The 15,789-nt window shown below is 34.4% G+C and overlaps 3 pseudogenes; all 3 read right to left on the reverse strand.

Moving 5' to 3' along the window:
• Nucleotides 1-429: 429 nt before the first annotated feature.
• On the reverse strand, nucleotides 430-1,495 carry LOC146997901 (ATP-dependent RNA helicase DDX19A pseudogene; annotated as a pseudogene).
• A 4,452-nt stretch (nucleotides 1,496-5,947) lies between these two features.
• On the reverse strand, nucleotides 5,948-7,013 carry LOC146997902 (ATP-dependent RNA helicase DDX19A pseudogene; annotated as a pseudogene).
• A 5,646-nt stretch (nucleotides 7,014-12,659) lies between these two features.
• LOC146997903 (ATP-dependent RNA helicase DDX19A pseudogene) lies at nucleotides 12,660-13,733 on the reverse strand (annotated as a pseudogene).
• Between the last annotated feature and the right edge of the window lie 2,056 nt (nucleotides 13,734-15,789).

The raw sequence follows: 15,789 nt of genomic DNA on the forward strand, positions 1-15,789 counted from the left end.
CTGGGTGGTCTTAACTACATAAATTACAATATTGAATCAAGTTATCATATATATTTGTCCATTTATATTTTGTGATTAAAATTAACTTTAAAAAATTTCTATCGCAATAACTTGCAAATATTTTTATTGGGAAATATAATGACAAAAATCCAAGAAATGACTAACCTACACAGAATAATTAAACAACATATATATCAATAATTCATTTCTCTTTTTCTTTAAATTCAGAAATTTCAAAAATTTAGAAAATTACTCATTTGAATGATGCGAATATTAATACCATGTTTGATTAAAGGTAAATTCATATTTTTATTCTCTGAAAAGCAAAAACTGCTTTCATAAATAAATTTTATTTTTATAATTATAGAGCATCTTACCAAGAATTGTTACTTACTTGTTCTTTTCCTTCTCTAAATCTATTGAGAATGGCTATTCAACTAACCAAGATGCAGTCTTCCTGGTATGGCAAAATATAATATCCTGTCCTATTGACACAGTACCATATATATGTTACACAAAGCTTGATATTTCTTTATCTCTGCATACTATGTAATACTGATCTATATTATCTAAACTGTCTTCTTCCCTTTTCAGTTTAATTATAATAGGATCAGAAAAAATCAATTCTGCAAATTCCATGACTTCTTCAGAACAAGTAGCTGAGAACAGCAGCATCTGACAGTCTTTCGGTAGCTGCTTATGAATGCGAATAGACTGGTCTTGATATCCTTGAGTCGAGATCATAACATCTGCTTCATCTAAAACAAATACTTTTATTTTCCTGAGATAAAAAAACTTATAGCGCATTGCCCAATCATAAACTTTACCCAGGAGTTCCAATCATAAAATGAGCAGTAATTTTTTCTCCTCTTTGCAAAACCTCACCTCTAACAGAAATACAAAATTCAATCTTAGGACAAAATTTTGCCATTTTTTTTTGTCACTTTTCCTGTCTGCATGGCTAACTCATATGTTGGGGACAAAATAAGCACGTGAGGATATTTCAAATTTGTGTCCACTCTGCTCAAACTTCCCTAAAGAAAAGCAGCAGTTTTAAGCGTACCACTCTGAGACTGATATTTTGTGGAGGATCTGCAATAAGAGTAGGAAGAGCAGTCTCTTGTATTTTTGAGGGTGAATTAAATCCAATACCACACACACCTTTAAGAAGTTCAGGTCGCAGATTCAATTCTTCAAAAGATTTCACAGAATAGAGAGATGAATTAGGATTTCTCTGGATATCTATATCATGAAAAACTTCAATTAAATGAGATATTACAAGTTTTTTCATCACAGATATCTCAGCAGGATTTAATTCAGGTTCATCATCTTTTTCATCATAGTCTTTTGATGCTTCATCAGGAATCTTTGGAGGAGGTATTCGAGGTGGCACAGGTGGTGGAATAGGATCGTCCGAATTTAAATTGTCAATTAATTTCGAAGTTCCTTTCTCTTGTATATCAGCAGAAAGACTCCAATCATCAACATCTGCCATGATAAAGCCTATCGAAAATGTAAATGTCAAAATATAGATTTCTGTAAATTCTAACATATGCAAAGACAAAGACATACTTAGAAAAACTGAAATCATAACAAATATAATGCATGTGTCCCAAAAATTTAAAATGTATGAAAATCATAAAAAGCAGCTATTTTACTTATGTCACATTACTTTAAAGTTATAACTCTATTGCTGCACCAAAAAAAAAAAACTGATTATTATGCCTTTTACTAAATGGTATTCAAATCTATGTCCAAAAACTCATGAATATACAAGTTACCTACTAACTAAATGTAGAAAATGGTTCCCAGTGGAGAAATAGTATCTATTTCAATTTGGAACCAACTTGTTTAGTTACCATCTAGACTTTGGTTTGTAAACATGACAGACTAAATAATCATATTTTGTGAAGTTTTTAACATCAAGAATATGTTTGTATCAACAGAGCCAGGTTGAAGAAAGGCCAGCACCTGGGTAGTCATGTAGCATGTTATCTAATCACTTAGCTATTTATTTTTAGAGGGTGACCCTAAAATTTGCTGTCTTCTCCCCTTTATTTTATTGCATGCTCAAATTTAAAAAGAGTGTTTTAGTCTAAGAAATAAATAACTAACTAAAAGCAGTAGATCACATACTATATGATTACCGGAACCTGTACATTCTCGCAAGTATACTTCCAACCTGGCTTTCTGTCCCAATTTTGAGAGGTGTGGTCTGCACGAATTAGTCCCTCTGAAACCCGTCATGTTTCTTATCAAGAACAGAAATTCCAATGTTGAAGATCTTGATGAATTAAATTCGTCAAGTCTTAATAAGAGATTAAAGTATAGAACTAAATTGTTAAATGATCTGAGACAACGATTTAGAAAAGAATACCTTAGTCAACTGGTTGAAACATAATGAAAAATGAACTCGGGAACCTGTAGTATGAGAAAAAGTACTGATGGAGGATGATAACAGAAAACGTTTATTTTGGTCCTTAGCCCGAATTACAGAATTGATCCCTGGATGTGATTGAGAGATTTGTACGGTTAAACTTAAGACCCGGCATGGAACAGTTGTACGACCAATACAATGCATCTTTCCTCTGGAGATACAGGCCAATGATAGAAACATAATTCCTGATAAGAAACTGGGTGCAGAGGAATCTAATTCTAGTGCTGGATGTATGTTAAAAAGGGGAATTGCACCTGATAAAATGGTGATGCAACAATATTCCTCCTCTGGACGACATGTGAAAGCTCCAAAAAAAACTTGATCTTTTAAGTAATGTTTGTTATGAGCTTGAAACTTAACCTGAGTCTCAAAGGGGGGGGGAGGATATTGTGAAATGGACTGAAGTAATAAATGGTGCGAAGCGCTGCTGTTTGTGAAGTCAGCCTGCGTGCTGAGTTTTTCGAATGATTTGCTTGTAGACGGAACGAAAGCTGATCTCGGAAGAGAAAGACTGTTTTGATGAAAATAAAGAATGGCTTATTAAGAATTTTTTGTCTTTATTCATAACGCACCCAGCCTCGGGTAGAGGCAGCCCGCAACTGAATGAACTGTTTTGAATATATTTGATTGATACAGTCAAAAGTCGTTAATTCGGACACCCATAATTCGGAATGATCTATAATCCGGACATCAAAACTAAAAACTTTCTGCGCATGCGCCGCGTTGACACATGCGCAGAGGCGTTCATGCGTGCGCGTAAGACCTTTTACGACTGCGCATATGAGTGTGCGCAAGTGCAGAATACGTTTTCGCGTGCGCATTTTATGTATAATGGACGTATAAGCTAAATAATTATCTATTTCAGTTAATGTTGATGATTGCGTTGTTCCTTAATTTTCGAATTGCATCCGGCTTATTATTTTTTGCAGACTGTAAGAGCAATTTTATAAAAGTAAGCTTAAACTTTCGATTATATCAAATACAATTTCCGATATATATTTGTTAATATGTAAAGGATCTAAAGCGAAAGTATGTTTTGAAATCCGAAATCTGTTTATCATTTTCACGCGGGGGGCGCGTAATGAATTGGAAGTTGATTTGTCAGCACTATCCTTATCTTCAGCGCAGATGTTTTTATTTTATTTGGCTTATAATTCCTTACCAAATGTAGTATTTCATCTCGATATGCTCCGTCTTTGATATGATTTAAAACAAGTCGCTTCCGATAGCGAAGAAAAGTGACAGAGGTTATTGAAAACAAAAAAAGTTCCATTGACAAATTAGTCGGTGTTCTTGACACAGCAATTATAGGACTTGAACGGCGGAACTTTGAAACTGAACAAGAAATTATGTCTGTTTAATAGAATTAAAGAGAAAGTATTATCACATGAAACGAAGCAAAACTTACATTGAAAGAAATGTTTAATAAAGTAAACAAATAAATATTAAGCTTTTTCTTTTTGCAAATTTTGATACCCTTTAGATCATAATTGTTCTTTATTTCATAAATTACGGTTTCATATTTTTAATTTTGGAATTTCTGCATGCCATCTTACGAGATTTAAACTGATGATCTATAATCCGGAAAAATCGATAATCCGGAATCGCCGAAGTCCCGACGAGTCCGGATTAACGACTTTTGACTGTATATATTTTTTGTGTTCTTCGCAACATAGTGGTAACCTCAAACAGGACCGGGTGCTATGAATTGGAATTTTCCGATTGAACTTTTGATTTTGCCCTTTTTGAATATACTTTGAAGATGGATTTGATCGCTTTGAAGGCTCAAAGAATGTCCCAATTTTGAGAGGTGTGGTCTTCAGGAATTAGTCCCTCTGAACCCCGACATGTTTCTTATCGAGAACAGAAATTCCAATGTTGAAGATCTTGATGAATTAAATTCGTCAAGTCTTAATAAGAGATTAAAGTATAGAACTAAATTGTTAAATGATCTGAGACAACGATTTAGAAAAGAATACCTTAGTCAACTGGTTCAAAAGCATAATGAAAAACGATCTCGGGAACCTGTAGTAGGAGAAATAGTACTGATGGAGAATGATAACAGAAAACGTTTATTTTGGTCCTTAGCCCGAATTACAGAATTGATCCCTGGACGTGATGGAAAGATTTGTACGGTTAAACTCAAGACCCGGCATGGAACAGCTGTACGACCAATACAATGCATCTTTCCTCTGGAGATACAGGCCAATGATAGAAACATAATTCCTGATAAAAAACTGGGTGCAGAGGAATCTAATTCTAGTGCTGGATGTATGTTAAAAAGGGGAATTGCACCTGATAAAATGGTGATGCAACAATATTCCTCCTCTGGACGACATGTGAAAGCTCCAAAAAAAACTTGATCTTTTAAGTAATGTTTGTTATGAGCTTGAAGCTTAACCTGAGTCTCAAAGGGAGGGGGGGATGTTGTGAAATGGACTGAAGTAATAAATGGTGCGAAGCGCTGCTGTTTGTGAAGTCAGCCTGCGTGCTGAGTTTTTCGAATGTTTTGCTTTTAGACAGAACGAAAGCTGATCTCGGAAGAATGAGAATGTTGTGATGGAAAAAAAAGAATGGCTTATTAACCCCTTCGAGCCGGGTAGCGAAAACGCGCGCTTATCGCTGAGGCCGGCAGTGTCTTACGCGAGCGTCTCTCCAGGGACGGGGGCTTTTTTGCTACTAAGCCTAAATCCATGAAATTTCCGAAGTATCAACGCATTGTTTAAAAATGCTCTATAGAGTATTTAAACGGCTTTATAGATACTTTTATATACATATTTTAATTACCTTATTTCTTGTTTAAATGCATATTTTACACATTTTATTTTAATTACTCACCATTTTATGAATTTTAACATTATACATCTGAAAACTAAATATATTACTTAAAATTCTCTTTTCGTATGAAAAATTTGAAAACAGGGATCTACACACAGTCCTACATTACATTCCTTGCACTTCACACTGCCAAAGATATCTGGAGAATACATCACTCCAGACACTTTATCAAACATTCAATATCTGAGTCACTTCCACAGCATCTGCCATTCATGCTGCCAGAGGCATTTACTTTGGACATTACTGGGTGGTCTTAACTACATAAATTACAATATTGAATCAAGTTATCATATATATTTGTCCATTTATATTTTGTGATTAAAATTAACTTTAAAAAATTTCTATCGCAATAACTTGCAAATATTTTTATTGGGAAATATAATGACAAAAATCCAAGAAATGACTAACCTACACAGAATAATTAAACAACATATATATCAATAATTCATTTCTCTTTTTCTTTAAATTCAGAAATTTCAAAAATTTAGAAAATTACTCATTTGAATGATGCGAATATTAATACCATGTTTGATTAAAGGTAAATTCATATTTTTATTCTCTGAAAAGCAAAAACTGCTTTCATAAATAAATTTTATTTTTATAATTATAGAGCATCTTACCAAGAATTGTTACTTACTTGTTCTTTTCCTTCTCTAAATCTATTGAGAATGGCTATTCAACTAACCAAGATGCAGTCTTCCTGGTATGGCAAAATATAATATCCTGTCCTATTGACACAGTACCATATATATGTTACACAAAGCTTGATATTTCTTTATCTCTGCATACTATGTAATACTGATCTATATTATCTAAACTGTCTTCTTCCCTTTTCAGTTTAATTATAATAGGATCAGAAAAAATCAATTCTGCAAATTCCATGACTTCTTCAGAACAAGTAGCTGAGAACAGCAGCATCTGACAGTCTTTCGGTAGCTGCTTATGAATGCGAATAGACTGGTCTTGATATCCTTGAGTCGAGATCATAACATCTGCTTCATCTAAAACAAATACTTTTATTTTCCTGAGATAAAAAAACTTATAGCGCATTGCCCAATCATAAACTTTACCCAGGAGTTCCAATCATAAAATGAGCAGTAATTTTTTCTCCTCTTTGCAAAACCTCACCTCTAACAGAAATACAAAATTCAATCTTAGGACAAAATTTTGCCATTTTTTTTTGTCACTTTTCCTGTCTGCATGGCTAACTCATATGTTGGGGACAAAATAAGCACGTGAGGATATTTCAAATTTGTGTCCACTCTGCTCAAACTTCCCTAAAGAAAAGCAGCAGTTTTAAGCGTACCACTCTGAGACTGATATTTTGTGGAGGATCTGCAATAAGAGTAGGAAGAGCAGTCTCTTGTATTTTTGAGGGTGAATTAAATCCAATACCACACACACCTTTAAGAAGTTCAGGTCGCAGATTCAATTCTTCAAAAGATTTCACAGAATAGAGAGATGAATTAGGATTTCTCTGGATATCTATATCATGAAAAACTTCAATTAAATGAGATATTACAAGTTTTTTCATCACAGATATCTCAGCAGGATTTAATTCAGGTTCATCATCTTTTTCATCATAGTCTTTTGATGCTTCATCAGGAATCTTTGGAGGAGGTATTCGAGGTGGCACAGGTGGTGGAATAGGATCGTCCGAATTTAAATTGTCAATTAATTTCGAAGTTCCTTTCTCTTGTATATCAGCAGAAAGACTCCAATCATCAACATCTGCCATGATAAAGCCTATCGAAAATGTAAATGTCAAAATATAGATTTCTGTAAATTCTAACATATGCAAAGACAAAGACATACTTAGAAAAACTGAAATCATAACAAATATAATGCATGTGTCCCAAAAATTTAAAATGTATGAAAATCATAAAAAGCAGCTATTTTACTTATGTCACATTACTTTAAAGTTATAACTCTATTGCTGCACCAAAAAAAAAAAACTGATTATTATGCCTTTTACTAAATGGTATTCAAATCTATGTCCAAAAACTCATGAATATACAAGTTACCTACTAACTAAATGTAGAAAATGGTTCCCAGTGGAGAAATAGTATCTATTTGAATTTGGAACCAACTTGTTTAGTTACCATCTAGACTTTGGTTTGTAAACATGACAGACTAAATAATCATATTTTGTGAAGTTTTTAACATCAAGAATATGTTTGTATCAACAGAGCCAGGTTGAAGAAAGGCCAGCACCTGGGTAGTCATGTAGCATGTTATCTAATCACTTAGCTATTTATTTTTAGAGGGTGACCCTAAAATTTGCTGTCTTCTCCCCTTTATTTTATTGCATGCTCAAATTTAAAAAGAGTGTTTTAGTCTAAGAAATAAATAACTAACTAAAAGCAGTAGATCACATACTATATGATTACCGGAACCTGTACATTCTCGCAAGTATACTTCCAACCTGGCTTTCTGTCCCAATTTTGAGAGGTGTGGTCTGCACGAATTAGTCCCTCTGAAACCCGTCATGTTTCTTATCAAGAACAGAAATTCCAATGTTGAAGATCTTGATGAATTAAATTCGTCAAGTCTTAATAAGAGATTAAAGTATAGAACTAAATTGTTAAATGATCTGAGACAACGATTTAGAAAAGAATACCTTAGTCAACTGGTTGAAACATAATGAAAAATGAACTCGGGAACCTGTAGTATGAGAAAAAGTACTGATGGAGGATGATAACAGAAAACGTTTATTTTGGTCCTTAGCCCGAATTACAGAATTGATCCCTGGATGTGATTGAGAGATTTGTACGGTTAAACTTAAGACCCGGCATGGAACAGTTGTACGACCAATACAATGCATCTTTCCTCTGGAGATACAGGCCAATGATAGAAACATAATTCCTGATAAGAAACTGGGTGCAGAGGAATCTAATTCTAGTGCTGGATGTATGTTAAAAAGGGGAATTGCACCTGATAAAATGGTGATGCAACAATATTCCTCCTCTGGACGACATGTGAAAGCTCCAAAAAAAACTTGATCTTTTAAGTAATGTTTGTTATGAGCTTGAAACTTAACCTGAGTCTCAAAGGGGGGGGGAGGATATTGTGAAATGGACTGAAGTAATAAATGGTGCGAAGCGCTGCTGTTTGTGAAGTCAGCCTGCGTGCTGAGTTTTTCGAATGATTTGCTTGTAGACGGAACGAAAGCTGATCTCGGAAGAGAAAGACTGTTTTGATGAAAATAAAGAATGGCTTATTAAGAATTTTTTGTCTTTATTCATAACGCACCCAGCCTCGGGTAGAGGCAGCCCGCAACTGAATGAACTGTTTTGAATATATTTGATTGATACAGTCAAAAGTCGTTAATTCGGACACCCATAATTCGGAATGATCTATAATCCGGACATCAAAACTAAAAACTTTCTGCGCATGCGCCGCGTTGACACATGCGCAGAGGCGTTCACGCGTGCGCGTAAGACCTTTTACGACTGCGCATATGAGTGTGCGCAAGTGCAGAATACGTTTTCGCGTGCGCATTTTATGTATAATGGACGTATAAGCTAAATAATTATCTATTTCAGTTAATGTTGATGATTGCGTTGTTCCTTAATTTTCGAATTGCATCCGGCTTATTATTTTTTGCAGACTGTAAGAGCAATTTTATAAAAGTAAGCTTAAACTTTCGATTATATCAAATACAATTTCCGATATATATTTGTTAATATGTAAAGGATCTAAAGCGAAAGTATGTTTTGAAATCCGAAATCTGTTTATCATTTTCACGCGGGGGGGCGCGTAATGAATTGGAAGTTGATTTGTCAGCACTATCCTTATCTTCAGCGCAGATGTTTTTATTTTATTTGGCTTATAATTCCTTACCAAATGTAGTATTTCATCTCGATATGCTCCGTCTTTGATATGATTTAAAACAAGTCGCTTCCGATAGCGAAGAAAAGTGACAGAGGTTATTGAAAACAAAAAAAGTTCCATTGACAAATTAGTCGGTGTTCTTGACACAGCAATTATAGGACTTGAACGGCGGAACTTTGAAACTGAACAAGAAATTATGTCTGTTTAATAGAATTAAAGAGAAAGTATTATCACATGAAACGAAGCAAAACTTACATTGAAAGAAATGTTTAATAAAGTAAACAAATAAATATTAAGCTTTTTCTTTTTGCAAATTTTGATACCCTTTAGATCATAATTGTTCTTTATTTCATAAATTATGGTTTCATATTTTTAATTTTGGAATTTCTGCATGCCATCTTACGAGATTTAAACTGATGATCTATAATCCGGAAAAATCGATAATCCGGAATCGCCGAAGTCCCGACGAGTCCGGATTAACGACTTTTGACTGTATATATTTTTTGTGTTCTTCGCAACATAGTGGTAACCTCAAACAGGACCGGGTGCTATGAATTGGAATTTTCCGATTGAACTTTTGATTTTGACCTTTTTGAATATACTTTGAAGATGGATTTGATCGCTTTAAAGGCTCAAAGAATGTCCCAATTTTGAGAGGTGTGGTCTTCAGGAATTAGTCCCTCTGAACCCCGACATGTTTCTTATCGAGAACAGAAATTCCAATGTTGAAGATCTTGATGAATTAAATTCGTCAAGTCTTAATAAGAGATTAAAGTATAGAACTAAATGGTTAAATGATCTGAGACAACGATTTAGAAAAGAATACCTTAGTCAACTGGTTCAAAAGCATAATGAAAAACGATCTCGGGAACCTGTAGTAGGAGAAATAGTACTGATGGAGAATGATAACAGAAAACGTTTATTTTGGTCCTTAGCCCGAATTACAGAATTCATCCCTGGACGTGATGGAAAGATTTGTACGGTTAAACTCAAGACCCGGCATGGAACAGCTGTACGACCAATACAATGCATCTTTCCTCTGGAGATACAGGCCAATGATAGAAACATAATTCCTGATAAAAAACTGGGTGCAGAGGAATCTAATTCTAGTGCTGGATGTATGTTAAAAAGGGGAATTGCACCTGATAAAATGGTGATGCAACAATATTCCTCCTCTGGACGACATGTGAAAGCTCCAAAAAAAACTTGATCTTTTAAGTAATGTTTGTTATGAGCTTGAAGCTTAACCTGAGTCTCAAAGGGGGGGGAGGATGTTGTGATCTTTTAAGTAATGTTTGTTATGAGCTTGAGACTCAACCTGAGTCTCAAAGGGGGGGGAGGATGTTGTGAAATGAACTAAAGTAATAAATGGCGCGAAGCACTGCTCAGCCTGCATGCTGAGTTTTTCGAATGTTTTGCTTGTAGACGGAACGAAAGCTGATCTCGGAAGAGTGAGAATGTTGTGATGAAAAAAAAGAATGGCTTGTTAACCCCTTCGAGCCGGGTAGCGAAAACGCGCGCTTATCGCTGAGGCCGGCAGTGTCTTACGCGAGCGTCTCTCCAGGGCCGGGGGCGTTTTTTGCTAGTAAGCCTAAATCCATGAAATTTCCGAAGTATCAACGCATTGTTTAAAAATGCTCTATAGAGTATTTAAACGGCTTATGCTTTATAGACATTTATATATATATACTTTAATTACCTTATTTCTTGTTTAAATGCATATTTTACACATTTTATTTTAATTACTCACCATTTTATGAATTTTAACATTATACACCTGAAAACTAAATATATTACTTAAAATTCTCTTTTCGTATGAAAAATTTCAAAACAGGGATCTACACACAGTCCTACGTTACATTCCTTGCACTCGTAATAACTCATTTGCCGTTTTGGAGGATTTTTCCGGGAATGTGAACAAACGAAGCATCGTCGTCTCATTTTCTTATCAGTCTCTTCTGAACAAAGTTTTGGAAAATGTCTTTCAGTTAATCTTTCAGAATCAATATCAGAATATCAGAATAAATATCTGAAATATTTTGCATCATTTTTGCTATTTCATGCTCTGTTAAACATTTTTGAGGCTTCGACATTGCAACGGTAAAAACAAAGAATTCACGTCTAACAAGATCTAATTACTTTCTAAAAACTGAACTGCAAACCGAAATACCCAACGCTTTAGAGCAAATAAAACTTCTCTACTTACGGTAAACAACTACCACGTGCGAACACCATTTGGAAACATTTATTTCCCCGTTTGTTTATATAATCAAAATCACGTGTATGTGAGTCATGCTTCTCTCATTTCGAGTAGAAGGTCTAATGTACATGTATCTGAAACCATATGGACATACAGTGCCATCTTGTGGCAGAAATTATAGTTTGAAAAACGTTCCAAAGTACTGGCACAAATACGTGACAGTCGGTAGAGAACGGAACAATCCTCTGGCACGCCTGCGTGTCGGCCGCTAGGTAAGTGTGTTCGTTGCTGGCACGTATACGTGACAGTCGGCGCGAAGGGGTTAAGAATTTTTTGTCTTTATTCATAATGCACCCAGACTCGGGTAGAGGCAGCCCGCAACTGAACAAACTGTTTTGAATATATTTGATTTATATATTTTCTGTGTTCTTCGTTAACAGTAGCTCTAAATGGCAATTTAAACTAATTTGGTGTCCATCCTTCACAATCAAGTACATTCATGCAAGCTGACAATTATCTATGTAATCTTTCCACAAGATAACACAGCCACAATCGAAGATATGATTTTTGCCATCCCATGTCTCCTAAAATGCTACTGGTATAGCTGCATTGGCTCTGGCCTTGAATACAGCATGTCATACCATCAGAATTGCTTTCAAATAGTCTCACTCCAAGAACACTACTTCCAGGTAAGTCCTCACACTAAGTGCGAAAAACGTTTGAGATTACTACAAGTTCAATAACCGGATTCTCTAAAAAAACACCAAATGTCATGTTGCACAAAATGTGAGCAATTTTCACACTGCCAAAGATATCTGGAGAATACATCACTCCACACACTTTATCAAACATTCAATATCTGAGTCACTTCCACAGCATCTGCCATTCATGCTGCCAGAGGCATTTACTTTGGACATTACTGGGTGGTCTTAACTACATAAATTACAGTATTGAATCAAGTTATCATATATTTTTTGTCCATTTATATTTTGTGATTAAAATTAACTTTAAAAAATTTCTATCGCAATAACTTGCAAATATTTTTATTGGGAAATATAATGACAAAAATCCAAGAAATGACTAACCATACACAGAATAATTAAACAACATATATATCAATAATTCATTTCTCTTTTTCTTTAAATTCAGAAATTTCAAAAATTTAGAAAATTACTCATTTGAATGATGCGAATATTAATACCATGTTTGACTAAAGGTAAATTAATATTTTTATTCTTTGAAAAGCAAAAACTGCTTTCATAAATAAATTTTACTTTTATAATTACAGAGCATCTTACCAAGAATTGTTACTTACTTTTTCTTTTCCTTCTGTAAATCTGTTGAGAATGGCTATTCAACTAACCAAGATGCAGTCTTCCTGGTATGGCAAAATATAATAGCCTGTCCTATTGACACAGTACCATATATGTTACACAAAGCTTGAAATTTTTCTTCTTTATCTCTGCATACTATGTAATACTGATCTATATTATCTAAACTGTCTTCTTCCCTTTTCAGTTTAATTATAATAGGATCAGAAACAATCAATTCTGCAAATTGCATGACTTCTTCAGAATAAGTAGCTGAGAACAGCAGCATCTGACAGTCTTTCGGTAGCTGCTTACGGATGCGAATAGACTGGTCTTGATATCCTTGAGTCGAGATCATGACATCTGCTTCATCTAAAACAAATTCTTTTATTTTCCTGAGATCAAAACACTTATAGCACATTGCCCAATCATAAACTTTACCAGGAGTTCCAATCATAAACTGAGCAGTAATTTTTTCTCCTCTTTGCAAAACCTCACCTCTAACAGCAATACAAAATTCAATGTTAGGACAAAATTTTGCCATTTGTTTTGTCACTTTTCCTGTCTGCATGGCTAACTCATATGTTGGGGACAAAATAAGCATGTGAGGATATTTCAAATTTCTGTCCACTCTGCTCAAACTTGCCAAAAGAAAAGCAGCAGTTTTAAGCGTACCACTCTGAGACTGAGCAATCATATTTTGTCGAGGATCTGCAATAAGAGTAGGAAGAGCAGCCTCTTGTATTTTTGAGGGTGAATTAAATCCCATACCACACACACCTTTAAGAAGTTCAGGTCGCAGATTCAATTCTTCAAAAGATTTCACAGAATACAGAGATGAATTAGGATTTCTCTGGATATCTATATCATGAGAAACTTCAATTAAATGAAATCTTGCAAGTTTTTTCATCAGAGATATCTCAGCAGGATTTAATTCAGGTTCATCATCTTTTTCATCATCGTCTTTTGATGCTTCATCAGGAATCTTTGGAGGAGGTATTGGAGGTGGCACAGGTGGTAGAATAGGATCGTCTAAATTTAAATTGTCAACTAATTTCGAAATTCCTTTATCTTGTATATGAGAAGAAAGACCCCAATCATCAACATCTGCCATGATAAAGCCTATCGAAAATGTAAATGTCAAAATATAGATTTCTGTAAATTCTAACATATGCAAAGACAAAGATATACTTAGAAAAACTGAAATCATAACAAATATAATGCATGCGTCCCAAATAATTAAAATGTATGAAGATCATAAAAAGCAGTTATTTTAGTTATATCACATTACTTTAAAGTGATAACTCTATTGCTGCACTTAAGAAAATAATAAATAAATAAATAAATAAAAATAAATCTGATTATTATGCCTTTCATTAAATGGTATTCAATTCTATGTCCAAAAACTCATGAATATACAAGTTACCTACTAACTAAATGTAGAAAATGGTTCCCAGTGGAGAAATAGTATCTATTTCAATTTGGAACTATCTTGTTTGGTTACCATCTAGACTTTGGTTTTTAAACAGGACAGAATAAATAATCATATTTTGTGAAGTTTTTACATCATGAATATGTTTGTGTCAACAGAGCCAGGTTGAAGAAAGGCCAGCACCTGGGTAATCATGTAATATGTGATCTAATTACTTAGCTGTTTATTTTTAGAGGGTGATCCTAAAATTTGCTGTCTTCTCACCTTTATTTTGCATGCTCAAATTTAAAAAGAATGTTTTAGTCTAAGAAATAAATAACTAACTAAAAGCAGTAGATTACATACTACATGATGACTGGAACCTGTACATTCTCGCAAGTATACCTCCAACCTGGCTTTCTGTCTCAATTTTGAGAGGTGTGGTGGTACAAGAGACTCGCACCCTTCTCCCTCTATCACCAATCTCTTGAAAGGACTTCAGGTTTGCTGTATATTTTCAGTGTCGCTTGCTGCAGACACTATATGCTTATATACATCCATGCTTTCTCTAGGATTTAAAGACAGACCCATCAATATGTATCACTAATCATTACAGTAACTGGACTCAGAGGTCGACAGGTTAAAACAAGGCAAATATTCAAGTAGGCATATTAGATATCACAATGCCTAACTGCTGATGAAATACCGAAGGTTGCTAAACCTTGTTCTCCTACCATTAAACTCTCAAAAAGGTGTCAGCTAGCTGCATATTTTGAGTTCCCCCTTGCCAGCAAAACACTTACAGACACACATGCCTTCTCTGAGAATTGAACCTGGGCTCTCTGGGACAGCAGTCACCATCTCTAACCATTATCCCATCTTTATGTCTACAGCAGGACTATGAACCAGTCCTTAATTAAAAATCAGAGGAACAACTTAGTTATTTCACCAACAATTTTTTTTTAATTCTAAAGATGACAAAGATTATTGACAAAGATTATTATTATTATAATTGACAAAGATTATTTGCCATAGAGATGTTTATAGCATGAAGAAGGTAAAATTAAATGTTAAATCACTATCAGAGCACACAATGCAATTTCTCAATATTTCACTAAATGCAACTTTTCAAGTAATCTTAACTTAAATTTTCCCAATAAGGCCTAGTGATCTTTTCTTTCTTCCTTCCATGAGGTTAAAAAACATAAAACATACAGTTGAACTTCTCTCCCATCATCATAAAAAACTGCAGATAGAAACCTACTATTCAAACTAGCACTCGTAAAGCACTTTTCTAGGTGAAGTTAGCATTGTGCTTCATCTTCATAGGTGGTTTTTAGAAAAAAAAAAAAAGAAAAAAAATCTGGATAGTTAATTGCTCCCTTGGATTTCATGAGAGATCCAAATGGTGACCTTGAGAGAGCAGCAGGCACAATAAATCCCTAATGACCATGTCATAAATGAATACATCTTCCAGATTCTGTAAAACAGTTGTTCCAGAATTTAGCTTTGGTAGGGTCACTGGTAAGACTGAATTAATTTAATGACCAGTGACCTATACTGGTGACTCTTCTAAACATAAAAAGTAATAATTACTGTACGAAGTCCAAAATATAGATATCGAAACCCCCAGCAAATTTTTCTTTTCTTTACAAAGGTTTAGAAATGAGAAATATAATACTCAAAGCATGTGTGCTGTTAAAATGATTTTCTCCCTACTAATTAAAAACTCTGCCAGTCGCATTTGATCTGCTAGGCA

This window comes from Stegodyphus dumicola, chromosome 3 (genome assembly GCF_044657685.1).
Source record: "Stegodyphus dumicola isolate Sdum_Otavi_A_Nest chromosome 3, ASM4465768v1".
In the NCBI taxonomy this organism is placed as follows: Eukaryota; Metazoa; Arthropoda; class Arachnida; order Araneae; family Eresidae; genus Stegodyphus; species Stegodyphus dumicola.